This window comes from Mirounga angustirostris, unplaced genomic scaffold, assembly GCF_029215605.1.
Source record: "Mirounga angustirostris isolate CCGP_5_RB_7025 unplaced genomic scaffold, mMirAng1.0.hap1 SCAF_14, whole genome shotgun sequence".
Classification (NCBI taxonomy): Eukaryota; Metazoa; Chordata; class Mammalia; order Carnivora; family Phocidae; genus Mirounga; species Mirounga angustirostris.
In genome coordinates this window covers 76,671,687-76,690,778 of record NW_026991722.1, presented here as the reverse complement: position 1 = coordinate 76,690,778, position 19,092 = coordinate 76,671,687, and the positions used below count along the sequence as shown (strand labels likewise).

The window sequence follows — 19,092 nt, the reverse complement described above, 5'->3', positions numbered from 1 at the left end:
TTGATGTTCAAACACCTCATGATATTTGGGTACAGCTGCAGATAGCTACTAACCCAGAATGCAGTGGGTTGCTTATTTTGGTGGGGGAGGGGGGTTGTTCAAAGCTGCTGTGGAAACAAAGTGTTTTCATTTTAATCAGAACTGCTTCCAGAATAACTTTTCCTTAATTGTTCACAGAAGGTGACACATCAATTATTTTTTTCTTTAAATTCAATTTAGTTAACATATAGTGTATTATTAGTTTCAGAGGTAGAATTTAGTGATTTATCAGTTGCATATAACACCCAATGCTCGTTCCATCACGTGCCATCCTTAGTGGCCATCACCCAGTTACCCCATCCCCCCCTCCCCTCCAGCAACCCTGAGTGTTCCCTATAGTTAAGAGTCTCTTATGGTTTGCCTCCCTGTTTTTAATCTTATTTTATTTTTCTTTCCCTTCCCCTAAGTTCATCTGTTTTGTTTCTTAAATACCACATATAAGTGAAATCATATGGTATTTGTCCTTCTCTGACTTATTTAACTTAGCATAATACCCTCTAGTTCCACCCACGTCATGGCAAATGGCAAGATTTCATTCTTTTTGATGGCTGAGTAATATTCCATTGCATATATATACCACATCTTCTTTATCCATTCATTTGTCGATGGACATCTAGGCTCTTTCCATAGTTTGGCTATTGTGGACATTGCTGCTGTAAACATTGGGGTGCAGGTGCCCCTTCGAGTCACTGGTTTTATATCCTTTGGATAAAGACTCAGTAGTGCAATTGCTAGGTCATAGGGGCATATCCACTTTTAATGGAACATTTCTGAAGACTGAACAGGAGACATAACTTTAAATGCCACATCTGCTTCCTATCAAGAACCTCTTACTCTTTCTGGGACTCGGTTGTCTTATCTGTAAAATGGGAAGACAATGCTACACTTCTGTGAAGATCCCTCTGATGGGCATAGCCCAAACCATGTCTCTAATTAATATTTCCCCCTTTTCTTTCAAAAGGGGGAAATTTTCTGAGACCTAAACAAGAATCCCAGAAGCACATTTACCAACCACTTACCATGGACCAGGCTCTCTGCTAGGTGCTCTACACACATTACACCTAGCAAAATCCACACACCCACCTGAGAAAGCAGGTGCTGTAATTATCCCTTTTACAGATGTGGGACTAAAGCTTGGAGAGTTGCTCTGCCTTGCCCAAGGCCATCCATCAAGTCGATAGATCCAAGATTTGAACTTAGTTCTGTCTGACTTGAAATCTCTCATTCTTGACCATGTTATACTAGAGAAAACTGAGGCACCCAAAGGCTAAGTGGAGTAACTTATGGTCAAATGATTTCGTGGGGAAAAAACTGGTACTGTACCCCCAATTTCTCTGTAAGTGTGTGATTATTTCAAAAACTTTTTCTAAATATATAACAATGAATATTTATCTACTATATAAGATGCAAGTGCTAGGAACAGTGCTGGGCATAAAGTAAGTTCTCAATTAAGATTAGCTATTCTCATTATCAGCATTTTCTTCTTCCTCCTCTGAATCTGAGTAGAGAGACCATGAGGCACCAGCAGGTAAGAGTCAATTAATCTGACCATCTGGGCACCAGCCCAACAGCAACATTATCTATTAACAAACTGATCTTGCCCCAGTATACCAAATACTTAACAGCCACTCCTACACATACAGCAAAACATTTGTTTTCTTTAGAGCATTTTACTGACAAACAAGTCACACAATCAATCAGCAAATTCTGTTGGCTCAGCCACCAGCACATATCGAGAATCCTAATGCTTCTCATCACCTCCGCAGCTAACACCCAGGAGCACACTCTGGTCTTCTTGCACCTGGATCCTTGTAACTGCCTCTTAACAGATCTCCCTGACTTTATGCAGGTAAGCCTACTCTCAACACACAGGTGGTATAATCCCACTTTAAAAAAAAGAAAAGATGGGGCGCCTGGGTGGCTCAGTCATTAAGCGTCTGCCTTCGGCTCAGGTCATGATCCCAGGGTCCTGGGATCGAGCCCCGCATCGGGCTCCCTGCTCTGCGGGAAGCCTGCTTCTCCCTCTCCCACTCCCCCTGCTTGTGTTTCCTCTCTCGCTGTGTCTCTCTCTGTCAAATAAATAAATAAAATCTTTTAAAAATAAATAAATAAATAAATAAATAAATAAATAAATAAATAAATAAATAAAAATTAAAAAAAGAAAAGAAAATCAGATCCCATTACTTCTCTGGTCAAAAATTTCCAGGGATGCCTGCGTGGCTCAGTCGGTTGAGCGTCTGCCTTCGGCTCAGGTCATGATCCCAGCATCCTGGGATCGAGTCCCACATCGGGCTCTTTGCTCAGCGGGGAGCCTGCCTCTCCCTCTGCCTGCTGCTCTCCCTGCTTGTACTCTTGCGCTCTCTCTCCCACTCTCTCTCTGGAAATAAATAAATAAAATCTTAAAAAAAAAAATTTCCAGAGATGTGCTACTTCAGCTCAGACAGGAAGTCAATGACTTTACAAGGGTCTACGAGGCCCTATGAAGTCTGCCCCCATGATCTCACCAGCTTCACCACCTCCCACTCTTCCTCCTCCTCCCTTTGCCCCAGCCACGCTGTTCCCAGAGACACCAGGGAGGCTCCTATGTCAGGGCCTCTGTACTGACTGTTCCCTCTGCCTGAAATGGCTAAGTCCCTTTATCCACATAACCAACTCCCCCTCCTTCTTCAGGTCTTGGCTCAAAAACCACTTTCTAGGCATTTGATCCCCCAGTTTAAAACTGCAACACACTTGGGGCGCCTGGGTGGCTCAGTCGGTTAAGCGGCTGCCTTCGGCTCAGGTCATGATCCCAGGGTCCTGGGATCGAGCCGAGCCCCACTTCTGGCTCCCTGCTCAGTGGGGATCCTGCTTCTCCCTCTCCCTCTCCCACTCCCCCTGTTGGTGCTCTATCTAATAAATAAATAAAATCTTTAAAAAAATAAAATAAAATAAAACAAAATAAAACTGCAACACACTTGTCCAAGCACTACCTGTCCCACATTTCATTTTTCCGTAACAATCTTCACCTTCTAAAATTTCTGTATTATTTATTCATTTTATTTGTTTTACTGCTGATAATTATCATAATATTAGCTCCTTAAAGACAGAGGTATTGGCAGCTTATTTTCCCCCAAATATCCCAGGACCTAAAACTATGCCTGAAATATGGCAAAAGTAATCAATACTTTGTGTGATGAAACATGAATGAATGAATGAAGGAATGAATGGGTCTTTGAATGAGGCAGAAGACAGAAAGAAGGAGAAGAACAAATGTGAATGGAAATCACTCCAGGTGGTGGAGGTTCTCCAAGGCCAGAGCTTCGTGTTCTCTCTCGGGCCCCTCACCAGCCCACCAACACACCCACCCACTCTGACCTTGTACTTATGAACACAAACACAGGGAGTGGCTGGCAAAATGAAGGTTCCGGTTTGGTTCTTCCTCAGAAAGAATTACCATATGATCCAGAAACTCCACTTCCCGGTATGTACCCAGAGGACTGAAAGCAGGAACCCAAAGAGATATTTGCTCACCCATGTTAATGGCAGCATTATTCACAATAGCCAAATGGTGGAAACAACCCAAGTGTCCACTAACAGATGGATGGATCAACAAAATGGGGTCTACCCATACAAGGGAATATTATTTCAGCCTTTAAAGAGGAATAAAATTCTGATATGTGCTACAACATGGATGAACCTCAAAAAACATTATGCTAAGTAAAATAAACCAGACATAAAAGGACAAATATTGTAGGAGTCCACTTACATGAAGTACCTAGAACAGTCAAGTTCATAGAGGCAGAAGTAGAATATTGGTTCCCAGAAGCTCAGGAAAGAGGAGAATGAGGAGTTACGGTTTACTGGGGACAGGGTTTCTGTTTGGGATGATGGGAAAGTCCTGAAAGTGAATAGTAGTGATGGTTGCGTAATACTGTGAAGATACTTAACGTCACTCAACTGTACACTTAAAAACGTTTAAAATGGTAAATTTTATGTTATGAATATCTTACTACAATAAAAAAACGGAGGTTCGTGTATTCTATTGTCTCTGGTATCAAGAGCAAGGTGAATCCATAGCACTACCGTGCACAAATACCAAGATATAATTAAGTTTTTTAAAAAGTCAAATGGTATTTATAAAATGAACCCATTTGTATTTTTAAAAATGAAAGGTGAACATATATTCATTAAGTCATTCAATGTATTTATTGAGTGATTTTAATATTTATTACACAGAGAGAGAGACTCCACTTTTGGACCCCCAAATCATCACTCACTGTGCAAATATTTCTTCTTGGCTTCCTCTTACCCACTCCAATAAGAAAATCTTAGTTCAACAAAAAAGGGAAGATTTCTAGAAAATTCTAAACCTTCATGATCTTTCATTCATGGAATGCAGATAAGATATCTGACCTCATGGAGCTTATAATCCAATGAAAATTCACTCAAAGAGCAGGTGCCCAGTTGCTATAAGAACCTGTGTCAGAGAATGCAGTCTTTATTACACATGTGGAAACTGAGGCCCACAGAGAAGGTGTGGCCGCCTCAGGTCACAGAACTGGTTAATCCATTTTTTCGCCCCATCACTCCTACAGCCTGCTTCATCTTAGAGACAGTATTACCACGAGTCAGAAAGTCTTACCAAGGCAGTGGATGGAGACAGTTTTTTAAATAATTTAAAATGGAAAATGCCAGGAGCACCAAGTAGCAAATCTCATTACTCTCAGAGATGAATGGACACGAACTTTTCCAACTCTAAAAGGTAATAAAATGGAACGTAGCACTATCTGAAGGCTACCGAGAGATCTGGTATACTCCACATTGAAGAACCACCCAAATAAACATCATTGGTTTTAAATTCCTATGAGTGAACAACCAACCACCTTGAATTTTGAATCAGGAATTTCATATTTGAGAATGTCAACTAAGAAAACAACCTTAAGTATAAGGAGGAGAAAAAATATTGTGCACATTATGCATATAGAGAAAAATGAAAACCAACCTAAATGTCCACTAATGGAGGAATGGGTTAGCATGCTGTACTCAGCAGAGCATTATTCAGCTGTAACAAATTGTTTTTATGATACACTTATATTACGAGAAATATTTATGTCATCAAGTGAAGTAAAAAAATAGCAAAGAGAATTGCACACATACACTGTAGTGATTGCAGTTGTAATGGATTAAAAACTAAGCACATAAAAACACCAGCAGGAAATACACTAGACATTAATGGTGGTTGTCTCCATCTGTCTCCATCTGGATTTTCCAAATTGCCTACAATGATCATAGACATATTCCTTTCAACATAAAAAAAACTAAATTTCTTTTTTTAATATGTTGTATAATATTGCGGAAATGTATAGCTTTGCATCCCCCCCCAAAATGAGTCTTATATTCTGAAGACTGATAGCCATAATAATCACAAGTCACATTTATGAAGCATTTGCTATTGTGCCAGGCACTCCTCTATGCACTTGACTTTTATTAACCCACTTAAGCCTTTGCTCACTCACTCCATTACAGCTGCACTACCCTCCCTGCTGTTTTTCAAACTATTTGCTGCCACAGGGCCTTTGCACTTATAGTTCCTTCTGCCTGGAATGCTCTTCCCCAAGATGTACATCCACGTGGCTTTCTCCAGGTCTCTGCTCAAGTGTCACCTACCACCTGACCTAGCACAGTAGACGCTCTTCCTCTCTAGCCCCATTACTCTGGTTTATTTTTCTGCATGGAACTTATCCCATCTGTTTGTATTATGTAGTTTATTTGATTACTACCTGTAAGTCATCCCCCACCCATTAGAACATCTGTCTGGTTTTATTCACTGCTATCTCCAGCACTGAGAATAACACACCTATCACAGAGTAGATGTGCAATAAAAAGTGGACAAAAGTAGCAATCCAATGAGGTAGGCACCTTTATTATCCCCATTTCACAGATTACAAAACTGAGACACAAATTCTAAGCTACTTGCTCAAAGTCATAGGGCCAGTAAGTGGCAGAGCAGAGGCTCAGATATAGACAGTCTGGCCCCAGAACCTACATTCTTGAGGTGGAGTTAACTTAGAGTATTGATGAAATGGAACAGATTTTAAAGAGACAGCCTCAGAAAAGACAGCCCAAGGGAAGCATAACTTCCATTCATTAAGCATAAAGTTTGGGTCTTTGAGCCAGAAAAAAAAAAAAGATTGGTTTGTGCAAAATGTAATATACCCAGGCTCCTTGATTCTTGGCATATTCTGGGCTCAGGAAGAACCAAAGCTCATGTCTGGCTAAATCCACACTTCAGAGCACACTGTGGCCTAAAAGAATTAGCAGTTCCCCAAATTATGGGACATGTTCCCTGCAGCGTGAGCAAAGCGCTATTTACAAAGTGATGTCCACATTTACGATCAGGACCGCCCTGCCAGCTGGGAACGGTCGCCAGCCACCAGCAACAGGGGGACCGAGATCGCATCTGTCTTGTTCACTGCTGAGTCCCAGGCCCCTCAAGGGGCATCTGGCAGGCAATCAGCCAACAATGAAGATCAGAAGTGGAATGAATATCAGAGATGAGAAAATGGAGGCTCTGAGGGGACACTGCCTTTCCAAAGTCCCTCGCCCCTAAACAGGCAGCCAGTTCCTTTGACTCCAACTCCCCAGGGAGTATTGTTTCTCCTGCAGGACAAGGATAATTCAAGCTGTCAGACCTCACCACACACTTGATGATTTTAAGGTAGAGAAGAGGGAAGCTCCCCAAACCTGTTGGACACCGCCGGCATGATGGCCAGGGAGAGCGCAGCTCAGGTTTGCCGGCTTCGAGGTCTGTGATTGGCTGCCAGCATCCCGCTGCTGCACCTTCCAGAGACCCCAAAGACCCACTTCCCCCGGGTTGCTCCCGCCCAATGACTGAGCACAGCATGGGTGGCAGAGCTGGCCACTCGTACCAGACACAGGCTTCCTTGAAGGGCAATCCTCCCTCCGGGGCTCTCCACCAAGCCTGGCCAAGACCTCCCGGCTGTACTGGGGCCTCAGGCTCTTCCCACCCAGCCGTCCTTCCTGCCCCTCCCTTTCCACAGCTCTCAGACCCCCACTGAACCCTATTCCTGCTCCCCCTTCTTGTCATCCTTCACAGACACTCACCCCCATCATTCTCACCTAACATCTGAACAGGCACTGATTCTCAGATGGAAACATGATTCATACCACAGGCTATCAAAGGATTCTGGGTGATCGTGGAAGGGTGAACAGTGTCTCCCCCACCACCAACAACAAAGATTTCTATGCCCTAATCCATGAAACCTAGGGAGATGTTACCTTATATGGCAAAAGGACTTTGCAGATGTGATTACAGTCGGGATCTTGGGATGGGAAGAAAATCTACCTGGATTTTCTAGATGAACCCAATGTAATTACAAAGGCCCTTACAAGAGGGAAGCAGGAGGTCAGAGAGAGAGAGAGAGAAGACGCTACACTGCTGGCTTTAGAGATGGAGGGAGAGGCAAGTGATGGATTCTCCCACGGAGCCTGCAGAAGGAACCAGCCCTGCTGACACCTGGATCTTAGCCCTTGATTTTAGTCTTCAGTAAGACTCATTTCAAACTTCCGCTCTCCAGAACTGTTAAGAGAATAAATATGCGGTTGTTTTAAGCTACTACGTCTTGTGAGAGCAGCATTTGTAAACTAATACGGTAATGAAGTAAAAGGGAGTAGCTGGATCGTCACGCTGACAAAATTTCAAACCCAAGCTCCTCAATCACACGTGCTTTATCCTGAAGACATCATAACTGGGCCGTATTTCAGCGGTGCTGCTGCCAGAAATGGCAAACAGAAATCCATCTCAGACATTAACAAGTAGCCTTGGCAGGTGGATGACACAGCTCAAATTTACTTTGTCTTGAGTCCTTTGAGGCAGTTGGGCCCCCAGAGAGGAACACATCTGCTTCCACTCCCAGTGTCAGGGTCAGAGACCAGTCCAGATTTCAAATCCTGGCTCTGCCGCTCTTTATCAGCTGAGGGACCTTGAGCAAGTCACCTATCAGCCTCGCCATTTCTTTCCCAAAATAATGGAGCTGCTCATGCCTCCCTCTGGGGATTCTCTAGAGGTCATGGAGGGGCTAATAGAGTAACAGGCCCGAGAAAGGCTCAGGAAAAGTCTGCTGCTGATGATTAGTGATAGGATTAATGAGACCTCCTCGAAGGAGAAATCAGGCTTCTGGGATCTGCATTTTTAACATTTTAATTCACCCAACGCACAAATATTTCTTGAGAGTCAGCTATGTGCGTAGTCACCCCGGGGTTGTCCTAGAGCAGGGGAGCAACCTTGTGGAAAGGACCAGATGGTAAATATTTTAGGCCTTGCAGGATACACCATCCATGTCACTACTACTCAACTCTGCCATTGTAGAGAGAGAGCAGCTGTGGACATATATGATGAGCGTGCCTGTGTTCTAATAAAACTTTATTTACAAAGCCGAGCGGCTGGACCACAGGCCATAGTCTATTGACGTCTGTCCTAGATACTAGATATACCTCAGAGAATAAAACAGACATGGTTATTGCCCTCGTGAAATTTCCCATCTGCATTCAAAATTTTTCTTCAATTAAAAAAAAAAAGCAAATGGCTCCTCCCCTTCTCTGTTATCATTGAGACAGTATAGGATAGAGCACAAGCTTTGGAACCAGACCTCCTGGGTTCCAGTCCTGCTCCACACCTTGCTGTGTGACTTTGAGCCAGTTACTTAACCTCTCTGTGTGTGCTTGAGTTTCTTCATCGGTCAAATGAGGTGAGAATAATACCTACCCACAGGAGTGTTGTGGGAATTAAGTCAGGCAGTTGTTTGGCATCCAGCAAGGACAATCAATGGCTTATTATTGTCATTGCTAGTGACAACTGAGCACTAAATACACACAGGCGCCATGAGAATGATTATCTTAGTGACCTCATACCTACTCTCTGAGGTAGGATAATTACGCCCATTTTAAAGATGAGGAAACAAAGACTCAGGGAGATGACTGGCGAAGGCACACAGCTGGTAAACTACCTGATTTCACACCATTTTGTCTGGCTCCAGAGTTGGGGGCCCTCGGTCACTATGCTCAGTAGCCCCACATGCTTAACTCATGTGTTCCTCTCTGATTTTCAGGGGAACTAATAAGTAATTGTGTTTTGGATCCTTCCAACTCCAAAGCATCAAACAAAAAATAAATTTAGTTTGGAAACCCTGCTGAAGTCCCCGGGTGTGCTGGCTCGCTGCACCTGTTGAAATATCTCATGAGTCAGGTTGGGGGTGAGGGGCGGCAGAGGAATTCATACCTCCTTCAGAGCCTCCCTCCTCGTTCCCTGCAAGACATTCTGTCCAGGCACAAAGCACATGAAATCCAGCCCCTGACATTACCACGAGTCCTGGCCATCCCCGGCTTCATGCCCTTCCCATCACTTCAGTAAGAGTCTCTCTTTTTATTCTTCTCAGCTAGACATCTCAGCTAGGCTTATGGGAGAACTGAGTTCCCAGCCCCTCCCTCTCCTGCTCATACGTTCATTCATCCCTTCAGCAGGCATTTGCTGAGCACCTCCTGTGTGCCCGATGTCATGCTGAGCGCTGGGGACATGTAGTGCCCAAGACAGAGCACAACTCTGTCCTCACAGAGCACCCTGTGTCCAGAGCGGAAGCCCCGCGTGAATGATGACATCACAGTGTGGGAGCCTCGACAGGAAATGACAGGTAACTGAGGGTGAGGGTGGGTATGCAGTTGATCTTTAATGGGTGCAGAGCCTCAGTCCTGCTGGGAACCGTACACTGAAAGATGGCTGAAATGGTCAATTTTATGTGGGTTTTATCACAATTTTTTAAAACTGTCTGCCCTTCAACAACTGGCTAACCTTTCTCCTTTCCATCTCCTTTCAAAGTGTCTGCACCCCTTGGCAGTGAATTATGCCTCGTTTAGCCACTCTAATCATTAAATATTCCAAATACATGCATTTTCTAGATACTTGAAGCTTATTCCTACATGGGGAAGGAATCTAGCCTTTGTTGGGATCCTACTGTGTGCCCCTGAGGGGAAGGGTTCATATTTAATACCCATACCAACTCGGCCACGTTTACAGGTGAGGTAACCAAGGCTCAAGGAGCCCGAGGACATTATTTGAAAATTCATAGCTAAGAAGGGGCAGCTCAGGATTTGGACTTGCATCTGTCCAGTCACAGTGCCTGTGACTCTTTCTCTATTCACACTGTCGTTACAAGAACAAACTTTTAAGATAAAATTATTTCCTCAGAAATCTTTCTTGAATAGAACACATATTCCCGGTGAATGTAAATTAGCCCCAGGATTGCAGTTGTTTGGATATGCCAGCATTTACTGAAGCAGATGTCATGGTTTTTTTTTAAAGATTTTATTTATTTATTTGAGAGAGAGAGAATGAGAGACAGAGAGCATGAGAGGGAGGAGGGTCAGAGGGAGAAGCAGACTCCCTGCCAAGCAGGGAGCCCGATGCGGGACTCGATCCCGGGACTCCAGGATCATGACCTGAGCCGAAGGCAGTCGCTTAACCAACTGAGCCACCCAGACGCCCCAGATGTCATGTTTTAATTTCCAGAATGTTAACAGATATGACATGAAAAAAAAAAGTCACATGCACAAATGTGTTTGGGAAACACTGGGTTGACAAAGACCAACGTGTTTCTTACTTGCAGGACTTCTCAGAGCCTTTAATAGGCAAATTTACATTGTGAAGCCACAAGAGGGATCCTAAACAATGCAGTGTTTCAGAAACGACCTCAGAACTCTTCGACACAGCACCTTGAAGTCCATGTTGGGAAATTGGTCCGTTGTTACCAACTTTCTTGGGCTTGAGAATCACAGGGATGCTCATTAAAATGCAGATCCCCAAGCCTTACCACTGAGGACTGATCTGGAAATTCAGACAATCTGGGTAGAGTCTAGAGTCTGTGCAAGGACTAACACTGCTGGTCTGCAGACAGTTCTGACTAGAGGCTGATGTTCTGATTAGTTTCAGAGCTGCTCTAGCAATTGACTAGAGTTAGCTAGAGATAGCTGTCAATTGAACAAAGATCCAGGATGGTCCAGAAATTCCATGTCTTAACAAGCAAGAGTGGATCAAAAGGAAAGCATATCTCTCAGATATCCAAACCATTTTTATATTTTAATGCTCTTGTTACACTGATAAATAATGAAGAAAGGCCAAAACACAGAAACAGAAATTGTGTTATAGTTTAAATGTTGACACTTAATAAATTGGTGATTTCTGGCCATATATGTGACTGCATGTGAACCTAATTTAGAGAGATCATTAGAAGCCTGAATTGAATACTTTCACAAAAGTAAGGCCAGAACTGCCTCTCTTTGCTGCAAGCCATGGTCTCTTGGACATGCAGAAGAGAACTTATCCACCAGTGCTAGAAATGTAACTTACTAAATTCTAGTCCATTGTTAAAATCATCATCCTCTTTAACTGTGTAGCAAATGCAAGTGGTTGCCTTCCCAACACACTTTTCTCCCTTCCTCCTTTCCATCAAAACTCCAGTTTTGTCCAGGAGTCTGCTCACCTATTATGGTTATCTTTTGCTGTGTAATAAACCACTCCAAAACTTAGTGGTTTAAAATGACAACAACCAATAAAATAATACAATATAAAATAAGTAAAATGACAACAACCATTTATTTTGCTCAGAAATCTGCAGCTTGGACAGATCTCAGTGAGGATAGCTCATCCCTGCTCTGTACAACGTGGGGAGCTTGACCAGAGCTAGGAGCTCTGCTTCTCCCTTTCCCACTCCCCTTGCTTATGTTCCCTCTCTCACTGTGTCTCTCTCTGTCAAAAAATAAATAAAATCTTAAAAAAAAAAAAAGATCATATTATAAGAAAACATATGAGATGAGATAGAAGATACTATTGTGACACTTGGATAATGCAATCTGCCACAAGATTCTTGGGCAAGGGTGACCCTCTCACATGGTCATTATTCTGGTTCCATTCCCTTGGACTGGCTTAGGCATGTGAGGCGGTTTTGGCCAGTGAATTGTGACTAAGTCGGCTGAAGTCTTCAGAAAAGGTATTTTTGCTCTTAAAAAGAGACACACAAAAGGAATGAAAGGAAATGAAATTTCTTTCAAGGCTAGACATTAAACTGCACCTGACAATGACATCCAGAACCGGGAGAGCCATCTTAGGACCATTAGGGCTGAGGACATTAAGGTGGCAGAGGAGAAATAAGAGAAGAACATTGGTCCTTGGTGAAGTTATCAAGGTACTGAATTAATCCTGGAATCACTGTGACTTGAGATAATAAATCTTCCTTATTGCTTATGCCAGTTGGATGGGATTTTTGTCACAATAAAAGCATCCTTGTTGATACAAATAGCTATCATTTGTTGAGCATTTACTATGTACCCACAGCACATAGTACCACATCTCTGCCACTGAGCAAAGGGCTATATATTTGTTATCAGATTTAATCCTCACAGCAACCCAGGAGGCAGGCACTGTTATTAGCCTCATTTTATAGAGAGGAAACTGAAAATCAGAGACAGTATGAACATTGCCCAGGGTCCCAGAGCGAGGGGCAGAGCTGGGATTTGAACCTGGGGTGGAGACCCGTGTAATTCATCTCTCGTCTATAAAATTGCCTCCAGGGACTATCCATTGGCTCTCTGCCCCATCCCCCTCCATTCAAAACTCCACTCCCATTTACAAGTTGATTCAGACAGCAGCTGTTGCAGCCATGAATCAGATCTACTAGAAGCAATTGCAATCTTCAAACAATTCTATGAAGATACTTAAGAGCCATACTATGAAATCCAAACCAGATGTGATTTACCCCCAGTGATGGCGATTCAAGTTCCAGCTGGAGTAGAAAGATGAAATTCGCCGAGGAGAGCTCGCTCTGCTTTGAAACACCCTACACCTGCCTCCTCACAAGCAAGATTCTAATTTAGCTTGAGTACTGCTCACAGAATTTTGGGGGATTGTGATAACAATCTTAAGACACAGATCAAGAGCTTTGCTCAAGCGTTTAAAGCATACCTTTCAGAGAACAACAAGGATTCCTGGCAATAAACTGAGTAAATCCATAAAGTGCCTGGATGATCTATATCCAGAGAATCTAGAAAAAGCCACAGAGATAATAATATCATTTGACAAAAGCAAAGACACCAATAGGTGTTTAACGAAACCAAGTGTTCTAACTTCAAATGAGGCAAAAACACACATATTGATGTTGGACAGTATGAACCTTCATTGTGGTGGTCAAAGGAATCAAAGGTGACATTAAAATGAACAATGCCTAGGGCACCTGGGTGGCTCAGATGGTTAAGCGTCTGCCTTTGGCTCAGGTCATGATCCCAGGGTCGAGTCCCACATCAGGCTCTCTGCTAGGCAGGGAGACTGCTTATCCCTCTGCCTCTGCCTCTCTCTCTCTCTCTCTTTCTCTGACTCTCATGAATAAATAAATAAAACATTAAAAAAGTAAAGTAAAATAAAATAAAATGAACAATGCCTGGTTGTTGGACCTACTAACTATCAAACTCTGGACCTTGTAAGCTTCATTTCTGCAATTCTCTCAGTATCTCCTTGTTAGACTTATCAGTCAGAAGCCTTTACGTTATATCTGGACAAAACCCAACTTGAGAAGTTTCCTTAAAATGAGACACTATTGTTTTGGGTAAATAAAATGACCAGAAGCTTCAGGTGCAGCTGGATCCAGGCACTCAAATGATATGATCAAGGCTTTTCTCAAGCCATACAAGAGTCCACTTATCTTTCTTCTAGCAATATAGTCACAGATCTCCAAAATTTCTCACACTTGCCTGAGATTAAGAGTCTAATCTCCACATTCAACCACATTTACTATCCCTCTCTGATCCAAGTCACTTACAGCCTGCTGTTCCAAGCAATGGCTAGAATCCTGGGATACACTCACCAGAATAAAGTAAGCAAGGAAGCAGTGATTTTACTGTGGAGCTTTGAATTTAATAGAACCGAGATGCAGGCTGGCTGCAAGAGGCAAAAATTAAATAGTGACCTTTCAAAATTTGCTTTCTCTGATGCAAACGTTAGCCCATGGCTGCAACCAGACATTTATCATGTCTGATTAGGTGATTTATAGTCAGACCATGCTAAACACCCAGAAAACAGAAGCATGCCCTAATGTAACAGCACCCAGCCCCCTTTCTTAACCAAGCTCCTTAATGTTTGACTGCTCAATGTGACCCAGCCACGTGCCAAACCCCAGACACACAAATGTCCCATTAAGAGTGACTACATTTATTTACACAGTAGCCATTTGTTTACACATCAGTACTGAGCTGGGGGGAAGGAGGGTGCTTCAGTGGAGAGAGGGGGAAACTGGCAAGGAAGAGGAAAGGAAAAATCTCGAGTATTGAGAGGAAGACATCAGAGACTAAAGGATTCCCACTTGTCATGTTCATCATTCTCCACGCTCCTCCGCTCCCTGCCCCTCCAAGAATTTCTGGCTGCGATTAAATTTCGTGGCCACAATCCCTTACCTCCGCAAAGCTTGCACAGACTCAGATTTCTCTGACAGTTGAGTCCATCAAAATTTAGTGAACTAAGCATCTATTGCTCTAAACTGGGATGCTATTCAATTCAAAAAATATGTATTGGGCATTATGTGTCCTGGGATAACTGTCCTGAGAAGAGAGAAGAGAAGGAGGGAGAAAGGGAGGAGACGGGAAAGGAAGGGAGAAAGGGGAAGAGGGAAGAGAAAGGAAGAGGAGGGGCCGTTAATGAGCATCCGTGTGATGTGTGATGAGGCTGTGTAGTGCAGTGGTTAAGGTCAGAGCCTTCAGCCAGAGTCCGATCTTGAACCCTGGCTCCACTGTTCCCCAGCGTGTGACTCCTGATGAGTTACCAAACCTCTCTGAGCTTCCCCTTTCTTCTTTGTAAAATGGAGATAAACTTAACCCTGGAGTACAGATGTCAGGGCAATGTGTGCAGATCAGGTTATGGCGCTGGAGCCTATCCTCAGGCTCAGCCCTTCAGGGTCCTCCAGCCACTTCCAGCTGCCAATATCTGCATTTTTGTGGGGCTTTTTGCAGCACCACCGAAATCTCTGTGGCTGTGTAAGCAGAGCCAGAAGTGAAAGGTGCTAGCCCCACCCCCACCCAGGAGGTAGCGTACTTTTACTCCTTGGCTCATTCTGGAGGTGCGCTAAATGCTGCCTGTCTTTCCACCTTCCCTCCCTTTGCCACTCCCACTCTTCTAGCACTTCCCAAATAAGCCTCCTTGCCTTCAGATCCGTTTCTTAATAGAGGCTCAGAGAGGTTGAGGCAATTGTCAAGGACACACAGTTTTTAAATAAGGGCACATTTGGCAAATACTAGATAAGGGATTGACCAGAGACAGAAGCCTTCATCTTGCTTGTTATGGAGGATTTAATTAACTTGGATGGTTAGCTAATTAGCATGTGTGGATCTGGCCATGGGGATACAATGTGCATGCATTTAAGTAGCACACTTGGTGCTGATAAGCCAACACCGACTAGATCCATCCAGGAAATATTATGATGCCAACTGGCGGGGACTTACTATCTATATCCCAACATGCCATGAAACCAAGGGATGTAGGAGAGCCAGGCAGACGCATGGAAAGGACCCTCAAAAGCTCTGTCCCCAGCCTCATTTCATCAGTGTCCCTGCCATTGATCCATGGGTCATGTGACATGGTGACAAGCAGTAGGTGACTATAGAAGAAAACAGAAAAGCGAATGTAATATGAAAAAGGGCCTGGCTCCAGGAACTATGGGAGAGTCGATTTCTTTCTTTTTTTTTTTTTTAAGATTTTATTTATTTGGGGGCGCCTGGGTGGCTCAGTCGTTAAGCGTCTGCCTTCAGCTCAGGTCATGATCCCAGGGTCCTGGGATGGAGCCCCACATCAGGATCCCTGCTCAGTGGGGAGTCTGCTTCTCCCTCTGCCCTTCCCCCCTGCTCATGCTCTCTCTCTCTAAATAAATAAATAAATAAATAAACAAAATATTTTTTAAAGAAGTACAAAGTATGTACTTGTCTGAGCAGAGCATTGGAGAAAAATTAGAGCAAGCGTTCAAGACCCACAAGCACGCAGCTGAGACTTTCTCCATCGGGAGGATTGAACGTGATTTGAAAAAGAACACACTTTTCTCTCTGTGATGCATGGGTTATGTAATGCCGTGCCCCAAATCATATCATGTGCCACGAGAAATCATCTTAAGAGCCCGGGGAGCACATCCTGCATCGGGGGAGATACTCAACAAATTGATCATATGAGTTACAAAGCAAACAGCGATTGACGTGGATGTCATCCACTCAAACCGGTGACCCGTTTATTTTTTAACATTGGGGAGGGTATGTGCTATGGTGAACACTGTGAATTGTGTAAGACTGTTGAATCACAGACCTGTACCTCTGAAACAAATAATACATTATATGTTAAAAAAAAAAAAAAAAAGAAAAGGAAGAAGATAGCAGGAGGGGAAGAATGAAGGGGGGGAATCAGAGGGGGAGACGAACCATGAGAGACGATGGACTCTGAAAAACAAACTGAGGGTTCTAGAGGGGAGGGGGGTGGGAGGATGGGTTAACCTGCTGATGGGTATTAAGAGGGTACGTACTGAATGGAGCACTGAGTGTTATACGCAAACAATGAATCATGGAAAAACTACATCAAAAAAAATGATGATTAACATAACAATATTTTTTTTTAAAGATTTTATTTATTTATTTGAGAGAGAATGAGAGACAGAGAGCACGAGAGGGAAGAGGGCAGAGGGAGAAGCAGACCCCCTGCTGAGCAGGGAGCCCGATGTGGGACTCGATCCTGGGACTCCCGGATCATGACCTGAGCCGAAGGCAGTCGCTTAACCAACTGAGCCACCCAGGCGCCCCATAACAATATTTTTTAAAAAAATAAATAAAGAGATTCTCAGAATCGGCTTGTAAAATAAATAAATAAATAGATAGATAGACATTAAACATGAACATCACTGCCATCCCCAAGAATCATGTCCTTCGGGCAGACAGTGCTTACTTCCTATTGGACGAGGAAGGTGGAGACCATTGTACAGACAGAAAATCAGGGAGTAGAGAAGCATAAACAATGTGCATCTGGAGGAAGGTGTCAACAGAGATTTCAGGTAAGTTGCTGCGGGTCACCGGGCTGAACGGAGATTTGGACGGACCCCACCCCAGGTTCTGAGACATTCATACATTCTCAACTTCAAGAAATATGTAGTCTCCAAGCTTAAAATCATAAGCGAAGATTTGTTGACTTTCAATGAAAACACAGCTCCTTATGAAAACAAAGATAACATGACAATTATTATTTTGAAGATGGTTCATAAAGATCAAGTTTTTAGGGGCGCCTGGGTGGCTCAGTCGTTAAGCGTCTGCCTTCGGCTCAGGTCATGATCCCAGGGTCCTGGGATCGAGTCCCACATCGGGCTTCCCGCTCTGCGGGAAGCCTGCTTCTCCCTCTCCCACTCCCCCTGCTTGTGTTCCTGCTCTCGCTATGTCTCTCTCTGTTAAATAAATAAATAAAATCTTAAAAAAAAAAAAAAAAAGATCAAGTTTTTAAATATAAGCGACTTCAAAGATTTTTTTTTTTTTTTAATTTTTATTTATTTGAGACAGAGAGAATGAGAGAGAGCGCGCGCACATGAGAGGGGGGAGGGTCAGAGGCAGAAGCAGGCTCCCTGCCGAGCAGAGAGCCCGATGCGGGACTCGATCCAGGGACTCCAGGATCATGACCTGAGCCGAAGGCAGTCGCTTAACCGACTGAGCCACCCAGGCGCCCCAAATATAAGCGACTTCAAATGGCCTAAGGGCCCACATGATCCAGCTCTGTCCTTCTCTCAGACTTCGCCTCTCCCCTCCCTGCTTGTCCCCTCTGCGCCAGCCGCACTGGCCAACAGTTACGGGGGCCTATCCTGTACACGGTAGGATTCTGAACAGCGTTCCTGGCCTCTAACTGCTACACGCCCCTAGCACCACCCCCCTGGATCAAAACCGCCTCCAGGCATTGCCAAAAGTCCCCTGGAGGGGAGGGAGCACAAATATTACATCCTCTGCTGTATCTTTTGCGTATGTGGACGTATAAGCTGATAAGCCACTCTGGGAGAGGCATTCTGAACATGCACTGCCCTCCGAGGAGGGCGGATTCCATCACCTGGAGGACACCTTGTGGTTTATCCATTCGGCCAGGCTGGGGCAGACTGGCACGGCTTGTCATAAGATGGGGTGAAGAACTGGATTGGGAGTTTCAAGAAAGAGTTGGGGGAGTCAAAACGCTGGACCCCTCACCCCAGTGGAAAGGAAAACTCAATGCCAGGTAGTTCCAAAGAGGAGAACAGAAACGTCCGATGATCTTTTTTTTTTTTTTTTGAGCTGTCAGTACTGGTTTGTGTGATGCAAGCCCTCCTCTGTCTCACTATGAAATCTCCAGCAAAGTCCACACTGCTCAATAATGCTTTCTCTTGGGGACCCTAAAGAGATATGGAGCTCTGTGTCCAGGCTGCCGCAAGGTTAAAATAGAAACAACATGAGCTGAGGCAGAAGCCAGAGGACAAGGGGACGGTGGCCATCTGAGTTGCCCTCTGAGCACCTGTAAAAATTCTATGGACAGGGGCAGGTCGGGAGTAATGCAGCCCCCATATCACCCTGTTTCCTCCATCTGGAATATCCTCCCACCGCACCACACCTGTCCACCCCGCCAGTTCGTCAGGCCTGCCAGCTACCAGCTTAGCCATTGAGTCCCACCCCAGGTCCTGAGGCCACCATGTTATAATAACCTGTTGAATGTCTGTCTCCCCTACCCCCCCACCCCGGCAGACTGAGAGATAATGATGACAAGGACTATCTGTTCACCCAATATCCCCATTGCCTACCTGGCCCAGGGGGAGCCATCAACATCTGTTCGTGGCACAGCTGCATGCCGGATTAGCCAGAACAGGAGATACGGAGAAGAAGTAGATGCCGTCAATGCCCCACCCAGAACCTCTTTGCCAAACGGATGCACCAACCCCCAGCTCCTATGGGTGTTGGCTGCTAAGGTTCACAGTTGCACCTTTCTCCAAA

At 44.2% G+C, this 19,092-nt stretch overlaps 1 long non-coding RNA gene across 1 annotated transcript in view; it reads right to left on the bottom strand.

The window, feature by feature from the left end:
- Positions 1-16,945: 16,945 nt before the first annotated feature.
- Positions 16,946-19,092, bottom strand: part of LOC135362449 (uncharacterized) — a 44,171-nt gene continuing 42,024 nt past the window's right edge. Inside the window, exon 3 of the long non-coding RNA XR_010407183.1 lies at positions 16,946-17,308. This is a non-coding gene — a long non-coding RNA (uncharacterized LOC135362449). The remainder of the gene's footprint in view (positions 17,309-19,092) is intronic.